Raw genomic sequence first — 15,579 nt, 5'->3', positions numbered from 1 at the left:
ATGCCTCCCACATACACGGTAACACAATCATGAACAATAATAATCAATGGTAAAAACAGTTAATACTAAATATCATGAATAAGATAAGACTAAATAAATCAGAGTGCGGAAGGCAATAACATTAAAGCATAATCATAAGGGTGAGAGAAGGTATGACAACCACTCTCTCAGAACAGCGGAAAAGAAGTGTGATAACGTCAAATACATGTCTAAGTGTCAAAAGGGTAAACTCAAAGATAAGTTAGTTACAAGACCAATGGTTCCACAAATACACCAGGGGAATGGGGCACTATGCTAGGGTTTCTTCTATACTAATAGTAGTCTCCTCAATAGTACGGATGAAGTAAACCCAATGCTGCCGCTCCCGCACAACTGTGGAGCTAACCCTGGTGCGAATAATAATCCTCCTCGGCTCCAATATACGAATCCTCACCGACGCCACTACCCGGAGGGTAGTATGTGGAATCATAGTCCGCCTCATAGGAGGTGCCATCGTAATCTTCAGTACCTAGAATGTAATCTAAAACATTTGCACAAAAGGAATGAGTTCGAAGAACTCAGCAAGGAAGTTATTCCATAATTAGAAACCATACACATTCAGAACATATAAAAATGCAATGTGATATGGAACATATGATGCAGATATGAGTCTAACTCTATGAATGCTGGTCTCTAAGGTAGACATGCTTTAAGTCATAGCACCGTACTTCTCTGGGTCGTCAGTCACTCTCCCATTTCCATATCTTGGGAATGCCCGGGGAAGATCGGTAAAGTCATCAAAACCATGGTAAGGGGAATCGGTCACCGCTCTCTCACATCACCATTTGGTCAAGTACTGGCGCATGTCACAGTAAAGCTTAGCCCAATGCAAGTCATCTACTCAGTCGGTCAAGTCAGATTCAGATACGTCCATTCCTCGCCCCCGGCGATCCTTTCCGATATCCTTCACACTAGAGTCAGCGAAATCCCGGATTTCGGACTCATCAACCCTATTGGTCATCCACATATAGTAAACGGGAAGCTCTCACGTCCTCTCACGAATTGGTTACCGGTCTTGAGCGCCCGTTAGCCCAAGTCTATCCATATGCAACCCTACCAATAAATGGCCCCTTTCAGGTATCCGTAGCATGGTTTATGTCCCCTACCGGATTGGCTACCGGCCTAGAGCGCCCATCTAACCATACACTACCACGGGTTGTTCGGTCTCAATGCCCTTCAGATTCGGGTCTGACACGACAAGGATGAACCTAGCCACACCACTAGACACTCCTATGTATGTCATCCAATAACTCGGGAGAGTGTCGATAGGCACCATCGGAGAATATCCCATACTATTCCCTCCGATGCCCAAGGACAGAAGTGTCAGTAGGACACCCTCCAATCCCAAGTCATACGTAAGCAATCACACATCAGATCTCATCATTTCTCATGCATCCAATGCATATTCATAATAGTACTCAAATCATGATATTGAAACGAATCATTATAAACATAAGCAAATCAAAATGATAGAGTAACACAACAATTGTATAAAGATTTAAATATTACTGTTCCAACACATATGTATCAGTATCATAATGATTGAAAGAATTTAGGGACTTCATTCTTTGAATAAAGCATAGTTCAATATTTGATGACTTATATGTTTATGGATATAACCATCCTTACCTTGGATGAGTTGATGATGAATTGAGAATACCAAGAATAGTCCAATAGAAGTGTTAAGGCCCTAAACAAACATCAATAATAAATTAGAAAAGAAGTCGGGAAGATCGGATATCATTCGAGTCAAAACTGACCAAGGTTGCTGTCAGCAACAACTTTGGTTGATGGTTTTGGTCGATGGTATCGACCAAAATGATCGACCAAAATAGTCCTCGGGCAGAATAGTGGATTTTGGGGATTTTGGTCCGAAATGAGTCTTCCGGTGTTCGGATCAATCTGGAATTTGGAGGCATACTTAACAACAGTAGTAGGACATTATAAATCAAGGAATTAACCCAATCCAATGGTCTAATTAAAAAGCCCCAATTTGAGCTATCAAGTTCAAGTGATAAACATCATGGTATGAGTTGGAATTGATTGCATTGATGAGTAATAGCATGCAATAGTTAGAGGAACTAATAGAAATTCGATTGGAATCATATGGCAATGTTAAACATGAACATAATACACTTTATAGCTTAGTTTGATATCAAATGGTGTGGTGTTAATAGGTAAATCATGGAATACATATGCTAGGCATGAGATATAAGCATTAGCATCAATGAATGGTTAAGGGAATCATGGATTGAGCATGAGTAGGCACTTGGAGTGGTGGTTGCAAGGTTGCAGCACCATTCCAAATGTCCCATCAGCAAGATGACAATAGAAAGGAGTAGAAAAATGGTAGGGTAGAGAGTGGAATGAAGAGTCTTACCTTAGTGTAGAAGATGAAGGCAAGAATCAATGATAAACTAAGTGTCTTTGATGAGATACCCTTCACACTAACCAAGGAGCTGCTTTGGGAAGCTCTCCCCACGTTTCCAAGTGAGAAAAATGATTGCAAAAGGCTCAAGGCTTGAGGTCATATTAAATAGAAAAGGAATATTCCATGGAATCATTAACTTGGCAGACTGGGACATTTTGGTCGATGGTATCGACCAAAATGATCGACCAAGATGATTTCAGCAGAAAACTCAGGTTTAGAACAGCAACTTCAAGTAGGGATTTGAAAGGCTATACAAGGTCAAATTGAGTGAGGTTTTCTTCCACAATTCAATTAAGAAGTCTAGTTTCTAGGAATACCTTCGGATTGTGCACAGGAGGTCATTTGGTACATCAATCATGTTAATCTTCTCCGATGCGCAGACTTTCCTTAAACACTGACAATGCATTTAAGCAAGGGGTATCATTGTCAATGTCCATGGACTCGGTCTCCAAATCATGATCATCAATCAGGATGGTCCATAGATCTCTTCTTCCACCGCTTCGGGTCCTCGGACCTGAATACAACAGTGGATCCGGGTCAGGGTCAAGGTTAGAATAGGGCTGGATATTACATTCTCCCCCCCTTAAAAGAATTTCGTCCTCGAAATTGAAAGCGTACCTGTGCTTCCAAAAAGATGAGGAAACTTCTCCATCATGTCTTCTTCTTTCTCCCATGAAGCTTCTTCAGGGGTATGGTTTTTCCATCGGATCTTCACCAGAGGGATGGTGCGATTCCGCAACTGCTTGTCCTTTCTATCTAGGATCTCGGCTGGTCCTTCATCGTAAGAAAGATCGGCACTAAGTCCTTCGGGTGCTTGCTGTAGTATGTGCTCCGGGTTTTCTAGGTATTTCCGAAGCATTGAAACATGGAACACATTGTGAACTCCAGCAAGTGACGGAGGCAAGGCCAAGCGGTATGCTACTGGTCCAACCCTTTCCAGAATCTCAAAAGGTCCAATGAAGCGGGGACTAAGCTTTCCTTTCACATTGAATCTTGTCACCCCTTTCATAGGTGATACCTTAAGGAAGACTTTCTCTCCAATTGGAAATTCTAAGTCGGTTCTTCTCTTGTCGGCATACGACTTCTGCCTAGATTGAGCAGACTTAATCCTTTCCCGAATCATGTCAACCATATCACTGGTAGCTTCAATCATCTCTGGACCTAAGACTTTTCTTTCACCAGTCTCAGTCCAATACAAGGGTGTTCTACAAGTGTTACCATACAAAGCCTTAAACGGAGCCATGCCTATTGTTGCTTGATAACTGTTGTTATAAGCAAACTCGACTAAGGCTAGGTGTTCATCCCAATTTCCACCCATGTCAACCACACAGGACCTAAGCATGTCTTCAAGAATGTGAATTGTTCGCTCAGATTGTCCATCAGACTGTGGGTGATGAGCTGTACTCAGATTCAATTGGGTTCCCAAGGCTTTCTGCAATCCATTCCAAAACCTTGAGGTGAACCTAGGATCACGGTCCGAAACGATACTCACTGGTACTCCGTGTAGACGAACTACATTGTCCACATAAAGTCTAGCTAGCTTATCCAAAGAGTAGGTGATCTTCATAGGAATGAAATGGGCTGATTTAGTCAACCTATCAACAATCACCCACACAGTGTCATTTCCCTTACTCGTCCGCGGCAAGCTAGTCACAAAGTCCATTGAGATATCTTCCCACTTCCAACTAGGAATAGGAAGGGGCTGAAGTAATCCAGATGGGGGTTGGCGAACAGCTTTCACACGTTGGCAAGTTCCACACCTGGCAACAAAGTCTTCAACATCAGCTTTCAAACCATTCCACCAAAAATGTTCCCTTAAGTCCTTGTACATTTTGGTACTTCCAGGGTGTACTGTAAAGATGGACTGGTGTGCTTCTTTCAATATTTCTTTCTTGATTTCATCGACAGTGGGCACACAGAGTCTACCTCTAAACAATAATGTACCATCCGTAGATGTACTAAAAGCAGGGTCCATTTATGAATTCAAGACAATCTTATCAATCTTCTCTTTCAACTCCTGATCAGAACTTTGCAAGGCAACAATTCTATCTCTAAGGGAGGATCTTGCAGTCATGGCATAGAGAATACAATCCGAACCCTTGGGGATCACTTCCAAACCAAATCTTTCCATTGAGGACAACAAAGGCCGACTCAAAGCATTTAAATCCAACTCTTTTCTTTGACTCTTTCTACTAAGAGCATCTGCTACTACATTTGCTTTACCCGGGTGGTACTGGATGTCACAATCATAGTCAGAGACCAACTCCAACCATCTTCTCTGTCTCATATTCAACTCCTTCTGGGTGAAGAAGTATTTCAAACTTTTATGATCCGTGAAGATGGCGATCTTCTCACCGTATAGATAGTGTCTCCAAATTTTCAAAGCAAATACAACAGCTGCAAGCTCTAAGTCATGAGTGGGGTAGTTCCGCTCATAATCCTTTAGTTGTCGAGAGGCATAAGCCACTACCTTTCCGTGTTGCATCAACACGCAGCCCAAACCGATTTTAGAAGCATCAGTGTAGACCGTCAATCCACCGGAACTATCAGGTATAGTCAGAACCGGCGCGCTTGTCAATCTAACTTTCAGCTCCTCGAAGTTCTTCTCACAAGAATCGGTCCAGACAAACTTCTCCTCTTTCCTAGTTAGCTTAGTCATAGGGGCGCAGCCAACCTAGAAAAGTTTTCAATGAATCTCCGGTAGTATCCTGCTAATCCAAGAAAACTTCTTATCTCGGTCACGGTCTTCGGTCTTTCCCAATCGAGTAACAGTTTGGACTTTCTCCCGGGTCAACACGAATGCCCTCGGCTGAAACAACATGGCCAAGAAACACTACACTTGAGAGCCAGAAGTCACACTTGCTAAATTTAGCATAGAGTTTCTTTTCTCTCAACCTTTGCAACGTGCAGTTCAGGTGCTCCGCATGCTCTTCCTCATTCTTTGAGTAAATCAAGATGTCATCAATGAAGACGATTACAAATTTATCGAGTACATCGTGAAATACTCGGTTCATGAGATCCATGAACACGGCGGGGGCATTAGTCAAGCCGAAAGGCATCACTTTAAATTCATAATGTCCGTACCTTGTTCTGAACGCTGTCTTAAGGATGTCACTTGACTTCACCTTCAGCTGGTGATATCCCGATCTCAAATCAATCTTTGAAAAGACAGCAGCACCCTTCAACTGATCAAAAAGGTCATCAATCCGAGGCAAAGGATATCTGTTCTTGATTGTCAGCTTGTTCAATTCCCGGTAGTCAATGCACAAATGCGTACTACCATCTTTCTTCTTTACAAACAAGACCGGAGCTCCCCAAGGTGACACACTTGGCTGCACGAAACCTCTCTCTAAGAGTTCATTTAATTGAGTTTGCAACTCTTCGAGTTCGGTAGGTGCCATTCTGTAAGGGGCCTTGGATACAGGAGCTGCTCCAGGAATTAAGTCTATAGAAAACTCAACTTCCCTATCAGGAGGCAAACCTGACAAGTCATCCGGAAAAACATCAGGGAATTCACTAACAACTCTGACTTCTTCAAGTCTCTTCTTCTCTCTGACCTTACTTCCAAACGAAGCATCTCCCAAAAAGGCATGGACTTGCATTAGAGTGGACAAGGTCTTTTTGCTAAATCTTCCCTTCTCTCCTTGAAATTCGAAAACTGAATTCTCTTCTACACGGAACTGAATCTTCTTTGAGGAACATAAGATCACGGCATTGTAGAAGGTCAACCAGTCGATTCCCAAGATTACATCAAAATCTCTCATGTCAAATAATACAAGGTTTGCCTTCAGATTTCTTCCACAAATCAAAATAGAACAATCTTCTAACACTTTATCTAGTTTAACAGCAGATCCAACAGGGGTACAAATAGACAAATGACTAGATAAACAGCGAGGTGTCAAGTTAGTCCTCAAGGCAAAAGTAGATGATAAGAATGAATGTGATGCACCCGTATCAAATAATACAAATGCGGGAAGAGAAGCTACTAACAGAGTACTTGTTACAACATCGTGGCAGGGGTCTTGCTTGGTACCAGATATACTAAACACTCTGCCAGAGGGAGGGGCAGAAGTAGCAGCAGGAGTACTCTTCACTACAGGAGCTTGAGATTGCACAGACTTGTTGGGGCAAGAACGAGCATAATGGCCTGCTTGCTTGCAGAGGAAGCAAGTAGTATCTTTCGGTCCAATAGGGGCTGCAGCAGGGGGAGGTCTCTGATAAGCTGGTCTAGGATTCACCATCCCAGGCCTAGGAGGATAAGTAGCTCCCTGAGGTCTGGCTCCACTGGACTGACCATGATAGCTCACAGGAAGGGAATTAGGATTCTGACCAACATGTCTCGGCTGAAAGGCGGGTGCAGGATAAGGAGTAGGTCTAGCAAAACGCCGATCAGTGCGGTCCACAAATCCAGAAGATCTAGGCTGCCAGGGTTTCTGAACTCGAGCATTTTCCTTTTCATTCTCTTCAAGCTTCTTCGAGTTTTGAACCACCTGAGCATATCCTTCAAGAGGCAAGACAGTGAGGTATGCCTTAATAGAAGGTCGCAAACCCTTGAAAAACTTTTTCACCTTGGCTTCTTCAGACATAATAGACTCGGGGCGAAGAAGAAAAGTTCTTCAAATTTCTGCTGATACTCAAGCACAGACAAAGTACCTTGTACTAAGGCCATGAACTCGGCCTCCTTTGCGTCCTTAACAGCTTCCGGAAAGTAGTTCTTGCAAAAAGCTTCTTTAAACTTCTCCCAGGTAACGACACCACCATTCAAGGTCTCAAGGATAGGCCTAGTGGAAGCCCACCATGCATCAGCTTCTTGCTGAAGCTTCTGCTCGGCAAACAACACTTTCTGAGCATCAGAACATTGCAAATGTCTGAAGGCCTTCTCCAACTCACGAAGCCACTTGTTCGGAAAGAGGGTGTCCTTTGTTACACCAGTAAAGGAAGGTACTTGCAACTTTAGGAAACTTTCCATCAAACGGGTTTGGGGTGTCCCGGTGAATCTTTCCATAAGAGGGGCTGCGGCTCCAGAAGTTCCAATTCCGGCACGGTTCTCATTGCGAAGGGTAGCAAAACCAGTCATCATTTGATTAAATTGGGCAGCCTGCTGTTGCATCATGTTGGTCATGACGCTGGCGATATCTCTAAAGCTTCCGATATCGGGGGCACCAGGAATGCCATTCGTGGTGTGGCTATCGTCCTGTGTCTGCTGATCAGAGCCCCCAGCAGGGGTTTCTTCGTTTCCGTTGCTTCCGGATCCGACGAAACGATTTCTAAGTAAGACCATTCTGCAAGGATCAAAGATAAGGATACCAAAATTTCAAATTTGACAGAGACAACTTGGCCAACGGATAGGGTAACCAAATCATGGTTAGAATTATCAATATAACAGTAAAATAATTCAGCATTGATCAAAATCCAAAGGAAATGAGTCCAAGAATCAAAACTCCCAAAATAACCCAATGCAGAAAAATGAAGGGTTTTGGTCGATGCTTTTGGTCGATGGTATCGACCAAAATGATCGACCAAGATAAATTCTGCGCGAAAAATCAGATTTAAAGGGCCCACTTCTCATTTCATTTTCATTTCTCACTCAACCATTTCAGGTTTAGCTCTGGAGAAAACGATTTTCTAGGGTTTTCAAGAGTGCTAGGACTTGATTCAAGGCTTCAATCACTCTTGATAATCTCACTTGATCATCTACACAAGTAAGTTCTCTTTCTTTTTCTCTTTTCTTATAAACTTCGTTCACCATTGTTGTGTTCTTCAATAAAACTGAGTAATACTTGCAGCCAATGGTTAGAATCATACATATACATGATTAGAAACATGTTTTCATAACTTTTCAAATAAGATTAAGTTCCAAACACAAGATTGCATCCATTTTGGTTACCAAAACACTATTCATTTCACAAAACTCAACTTTACAAGCACTTGTCTCATTTTCAATCCAAAAGGAATTTCGACATGAAACAAATTTCTACAACACTGATCTACTAGGGGTAAAGTGTTCCCATTCTCCATTCGGTCAAATTCCAATTTTTCAAAAATCACAAATGCAAGCCAAAAGAGTGATTTTTTTTTTCTCTCTTGCTGAATTTTCACTTGAATATGCCAAAAAGATGGATTTTCACCAAATAAAGTATTCTAGCATGCTTGTGTAGGTCTTATGCATATGTTAGAATAATCAAACCAAAATTTCACCAAAAATCGAATTTTCTGAAAATTTACGAAAATGCCCTTCATCTAACAATCATACACTAAGACTAATCCGAATGAGTTTCTTTCCTTGTTTCAACAGATACACCATGCCTAGAAGAGGGAGACGAGTGGACAGGGGTAGAGGACTTGTTCCCCGGGCTGAGGTCATAGACGAGGAGCATTTCACTACTCCTATGGCGGAGTTTCTATACGAGCATTATTTCCATGATATACCGATCGAGCACGGACGATTGGTGGATGTGGATGATTTAGAGGTATTTCGCATCCGAGAGAGATTAGAGGCTATGGATTGGCTTCACTTATACACTACGGCACAGCCAGTCTACCCAGCTCTTATCAGATACTTCTATAGTAATCTGACTTACCGTATAGAGGATGATCCGAGGGATGGTTCTAGGATTGTCATAGATTCCATGGTCGGAGGTAGAGAGATCAGTTTCACCACGAGGACACTAGCTCGCATCTTAGATGTACCGATCGTGCGAGATTCCCGTTGGTGGATTCCTGCTGGTACAGACATCACAGAGGTGCTTCTTCCTTACGAGGTATACGAGGTGTGCATGACTCTATAGGATGACATTGACTGTTATGTGCCCCGGTGTGGTACCACGATGCGTCCTTCAGCTAGAGTTATCGCTCGCATCGTCGGGCGAAACATCCTTCCGAAGGCAGGGCATCATAGCAAAGTGTCGGCGATGGAGGCACTGATCATTTATAGTATGTATACTGGAGTACAAATCGATTTAGCATACATCATGCAAAACGTCATGATTGATCGGATTGAGTTTCCTGGGGATAGGAATTTGGCTTTCGGTCGACTCTTGACTCGTATCTTTGAGTACTTTGGTGTGGACTTGGAGCATACACCTATGATTCAGGGTCGAGATTTAGGTGAGCCCATTTGTGCATGGTTGATCAGGAAGATGGGGCTCCAGGATGCAGTTAGATCAGAGGATGAGGATGATATCGATGATGCATCAGGAGATGACGACTCAGAGGATGATAGTACTGATGATGATGACGGTGGTAACGATGATGAGCATAGTGAGGGTGATGATCAGGGTCATGATGATCAAGGTCATGATGATGCTCCGAGGCATGAGGAGGTTCCCGCTCCACGACTTACTGAGGTCGGAGGCCCATCACACACGACTTCTGAGGCTCCAGATGTGGCTTCCCATCAGTCGTCGATTTACTCTATTCTTGAGAGGATCGAGGCTCGGCAGGAGAGGATGGAGTTACACATGTGCACCCTCAGTGAGAGGTTTGCACGACTGGAAGAGGAGTTCAGATCTAGGAGGGATCAGACAGATCGCAGGAGTCGTTCACCTACATAGACATCACTAGGAATTTTCTTTTATGTCATTATGGATGTATTTCTTTTTTTTTTTTTTTTTTTTTTTAGACTTGTAAAAATTTCCCTATGAAATCAATGAAGTTCAGTTGTTTTGTCTATATTATTGTGTCTTATTCATGAGTCAAGTTATGTTTCCATATTTTGGTTTCTAGTCCAGGTTATCTATTTTTCACTTCTAGGAGTACTTGAGTCACTTCCAGATCTGTGACTCGGAATGTTCCGTCACCGTTTCTGTGGTCGGGGTTCCACTTGATCTTGGGCTCTGATACCAATCTGTCACATCCACCCAGCCGGTACCCCATTTGGAATACCCGGGATGTGATCCACAGTCCAAGGATCAATGATCTGAGGTCCATGCCTCCCACATACACGGTAACACAATCATGAACAATAATAATCAATGGTAAAAACAGTTAATACTAAATATCATGAATAAGATAAGACTAAATAAATCAGAGTGCGGAAGGCAATAACATTAAAGCATAATCATAAGGGTGAGAGAAGGTATGACAACCACTCTCTCAGAACAGCGGAAAAGAAGTGTGATAACGTCAAATACATGTCTAAGTGTCAAAAGGGTAAACTCAAAGATAAGTTAGTTACAAGACCAATGGTTCCACAAATACACCAGGGGAATGGGGCACTATGCTAGGATTTCTTCTATACTTGTAAAATCCAGCTTTTACCTAACCTTGACCCGACCCGGTCATTGTTATGTTTGTAGGTCCAAAGACCCGAAGTGGTGGTAGGAGGGACTTATGGGCCCTACTGGTTGATGACGTAATGTCGGGATTCCAGTTTATGGACATTGATGATGCTGCTCCTTCCTTGAGCACATTACCAGTGCTAAGTTAGAATCTGCGCACTGATGAAGAGCGAGACAGTTGAAATAGCAAACGGACTCCTGTGCATAATCCGAAGGTACTCCCTGAAACTAGACCTCTTGAGTGAACTGTAGGAGAAAACCCCATGCAATTTGACCTTGTATAGCCCTCCAAGTCCGCACCTAAAGTTGCTGAACTATTCTGTAAAATTTCTGCAGAGATTGTTTTGGTCGATACTATTGGTCGATACCATCGACCAAAGGTATCGACCAACAAGTCTGCTGAGCCCAGATTTAAAGATTCTTGGAATATTATTTTCTATTTATTTATTCCTCGAGACTGGAGCCCTATTCTTGCGTTTTTAACATCTGGGAACGTGAGAGAGCCTCCCAAGAACTCCTCCTTGGTAGTGGTGAAGCATCTTCTTCATCAATCATTGCCAACCACTCATTCCTACTTTCTTGTTCCACTTTAAAGGTGTGACTCTCTCTCCTAATCACTTTCTCACTCATCTTTTCTCTATTTTACTGTTGGGACCATGGCCAAGGTGCTGCAACCTTGCATACACCTTGCCATGAACCTTCTAAACCCCATACAATGTTGTTTTCACCGATATGACTATGATTGATTCACCTCATGATCATTGACTACACATTTCCATGATTTATTGCTTACCAACTTGCTTTATTTACCAAAACTGAGATGAAGCTCATGATTAACCTAATCTATACCTTGCATATGTGCTCCATGTTACTTCTAAACGATTCCCTACCTAATCCCCCATGTTTTCCCCTAATTTGCATTATGATATAGCCAATGCCATGATCTACAACTCTTAACCTTAATATGTCAATTTGGGGATTTCCAAATGGACCATTGGATTATGAAAGTTTCTTGATAATTAGTGTCCCCATGTTGTGCTTAGACTATTGTCACATCCTCCCAGCCGGTACCCTATCTGGCATACCCGAGAGTGTGATCCACAGCCCGAAGATCAAGTATCGAGTAATCAACCTCCCACATAAACAATAACATAATCATGAAAATAATAATAAAAGTGCGGAAGATAAACCATAGATCCAATAAGGAAGAATGAATCATAAATAAATCAGGATACTAGATATAATCAGAGTGTCAGACAGATAAGTAAAGTGAGGCAAAAATCCCACTCTACAACCAGCGGAAAAGTAGCTCGAACAGAGAATAAACTAGACAAAATCTAATCCTAGTAGCAAGTACAATGGGTAACTAAATTGTTCTCCACTTTATAGACAACATCCTTATAAGTGTAAATCTCATAAATGGCACAAGGACGCTTCCACTCAATGGTCGGACTAAGCATCGTACGGAGCATAACCACTCGCGGGATCTTCAGTGTAATTGTGGTAACCGCAATCACCTTCCTGGAGATATGCCTCTTCGCCTTGCGCTTCTTCATAGGAACCGTCATAGTATTCAGTACCTGCAGGATAGTCTAACAAACATTGTACAATAAAGGAATGAGTTTCAAAGAAACTCAGTAAGGCAGTTAAATCCATAATATCATAAATGGCAGGATTTCAGAACAAACATAAATACAATATGATATGAGACAAGCAATGAATGAATGAATCTAACTCTATGTATGTTGATCTCTATTGGCAGACATGCTTTAAGTCATAGCACCGTACTTCTTTAGGAAGGTCCGCTCACATCCTCAACCATTTAAGATATCTTGGATTCTCTCACGGATCATTTCACCGGTCTTGAGCAGCCGATTGGTAATGGGTCCTTCATCCCTCAGGACTAACCATGGCAGGGGGTTAAGTCAACACACTCTCTCACAACCATTTGGCATAAGTACCGGCGCATGTCAGGGTAAAACCTAGCCAAATGCAAGTCTTCTACTCAGTTACATCAAGTCGAGATCCAGATACGTCCATTCCTCGTCCCCGACGATCCTTTCCGGTATCCTTCACACTAAAGTCCTCATAGTCCCTGACTACGGACTCATCAACCCTATTGATCATCCACATATGGTAAACGGGAAGCTCTCACGTCCTCTCACGGGTTGGTTACCGGTCTTAAGCGCCCGTGAGCCCAAGTCTAACCATATGCAACCCTACCAATAAATGGCCCCCACAATGTGATTCCTGTCCTCTCACGGGTTGGTTACCGGTCTTGAGCGCCCATGAATCCCCATTGCTACCACGGGTCGTTCGGTCTCAATACCCCTCCGATTAGGGTCTGACATAACGGGACATCCTAGCCAAACACTACTAGACAGTCCTAGATATGTCATCCAACAGTTTAGGAAGGTGTCCAGAGGGCATCTCCGGAAACATCCCATAATATTCCCGTAGTGGTCCAAGGACAGAAGTGTCAAAAGGACACCTCTCCTTTCCAAACCATACTTAAGCATACACATGCATCAATTCATAACATCACATATATGGTAACTTCATATATGGAAAGAAATCAATAATTACAATCACTTGTATATAATTGGTAAGTAAATCATACATGAATCAATTTAAGCAATGCTACTGTAATCAAGGTTATGCAACAGTAGTATATCGTTGTAAGAATCTAATTAAGGAAACATATCAATGATATTCAAATATAGAAACTAGATTCATGCTATCTATGTAATTAAGGAAATAACCATCCTTACCTTTTATAACTCGCAAAGGAATCCTAAGAAATCAAGTAAGATCTTGGCAAACTTGAGAAGAAGGTCCTAAACAAGTGTATACAACATATTAGGAAAGATCCCTAACAGAAAAGATACCAAAACATCCAACACAGACCAATTTTGGAGTTGCTGTACTCATTGGTCGAGTGGATTGGTCGACTGGTCCAATCGACCAATTAGTCAACCAATGCAGACAGTAGCCTAAAAAAAAAGAGTTTTAAGATATGAAATCCGAATTTGGTGGTTCAAAATGGTACTAACCAAGGGGTAAACTACATCAGTAGTATTCTAACATATAGGGGACCTCAAAACATTAATCCAAACAAGCCATCAAGATCCAAATTAGGAAACAAAAAGTTACCATAATTAGATCAACCATGGATCTTGATGAATTCGAAATAGAAATCAAAGACAAGAACAATAGGAGGATGGATCATTGCTTCAGGTAAAGGTATCATGAAAACATACTTAGATCTTCAAGGAAATAGGCTTAGAAGCATAAATCTAAATAAGGAAACAAAACCTACCATATATGTAACTACCATGATTCATGAAAAACACATAGTATGGTAGAAGAGAAACAACTAGAGATTGATAGATCATGGATCATGAAAAGAAAACACAGCAATTAACTACTAACATGATCAATATAGAAGATCCAAGGAGATCAGAATTCAAATCAGAAGTTTAACAAGATTAAATCATGGTTTGATCATGATTCCTTCAAAAGCTTGCAATGATCATGGTTAAGATCATTGTTCTAGCCTCTAATCCTTAGGATGATCATGAGAACAAGTCTAGAGATGTTTGCAACAGAGAATGCAGCATCTCCTCTACTGTCTCAACTCAAAAAGGAAAGAAAATAAGAGATAGAAGAGAAGAAGAGAGTGTAGACATACCTTTTGATGCAAAAGGAAGAGTTTCGACGAAGATCCGTCAAGAAAATCACCAAGGATGCAAGGGAGATGACTTGCAGAGGTCTTTGGTTCGTTCCAAAGAGTTTGGAGGCAGCAAATACAAAGTAGACTCGAGATTGGACTTAAATAGAGCAAGAAAAACCTAATTGCCAAAGACAACACTCATTGGTCGAGTGGATTGGTCGATCGGTCCAGTCGACCAATCGATCGACCAATGCCGACAAAGAAATCCAAAACAGGGAATTGAAGACCCAGATCAAATCCAATCCTAAAGGGGTTTTGCACACATGTCAAGTGACTTACCTAATAGGTAGAAATGCCTTCAAACCAAGATAGAGAGCACTCCAAGTCCATCAACTAATCCGATCTTCATCAAGATTCAGTTTCCATAAATAGAACTTCATCATCAACTCTCATGGATTCAAAGCCAGACACCAAGTCCTCTACTGGGATGGCCAAAGCTGACTTCTTACTTTACTTCGGGTCATCGGACCTACAAATAACAAGGTTTCCGGGTCAAGGTTAGGGCTGGGTTTTACATTCTCCCCCCCTTAAAGAAATTTCGGCCTCGAAATTGAAAGCGTACCTGTACTTCCAAAGAGGTAAGGAAACTTCTCCTTCATGTCTTCTTTCTTCTCCCAAGAAGCTTCTTCAGGGGTATGGTTCTTCCACCGAATCTTCACCAAAGGGATGGTGCGATTCCGCAGCTGCTTGTCCTTCCTATCCAAGATTTCGGCCGGTTCTTCATCGTAGGTCAAATCAGCACTAAGTCCTTCAGGTGCTTGCTGCAAAATGTGTTCCGGATTCTCTATGTATTTCCGGAGCATCGAAATATGAAACACATTGTGAACACCAGCAAGAGGCGGAGGTAATGCTAATCGATACGCAACAGGTCCAACCTTTTCCAAAATCTCGAAAGGTCCAATGTAACGAGGGCTAAGCTTTCCCTTAACATTGAATCTCATCACACCCTTCATTGGTGAAACCTTCAGAAAGACTGTCTCTCCAACTTGAAATTCCAAATCGGTCCTTCTCTTATCAAGATAAGATTTCTGTCTTGACTGGCAGACTTAATCCTTTCTCTTATCATATCTACCATAGCACTCGTAGCTTCAATCATT

This window comes from Hakea prostrata, chromosome 8 (assembly GCF_041222555.1).
Source record: "Hakea prostrata isolate BN-2017 chromosome 8, UWA_Hpros_2, whole genome shotgun sequence".
NCBI classification, from domain to species: Eukaryota; Viridiplantae; Streptophyta; class Magnoliopsida; order Proteales; family Proteaceae; genus Hakea; species Hakea prostrata.
The sequence above is the reverse complement of the archived record's forward strand: the minus strand, read 5'-3'. Positions refer to the sequence as shown.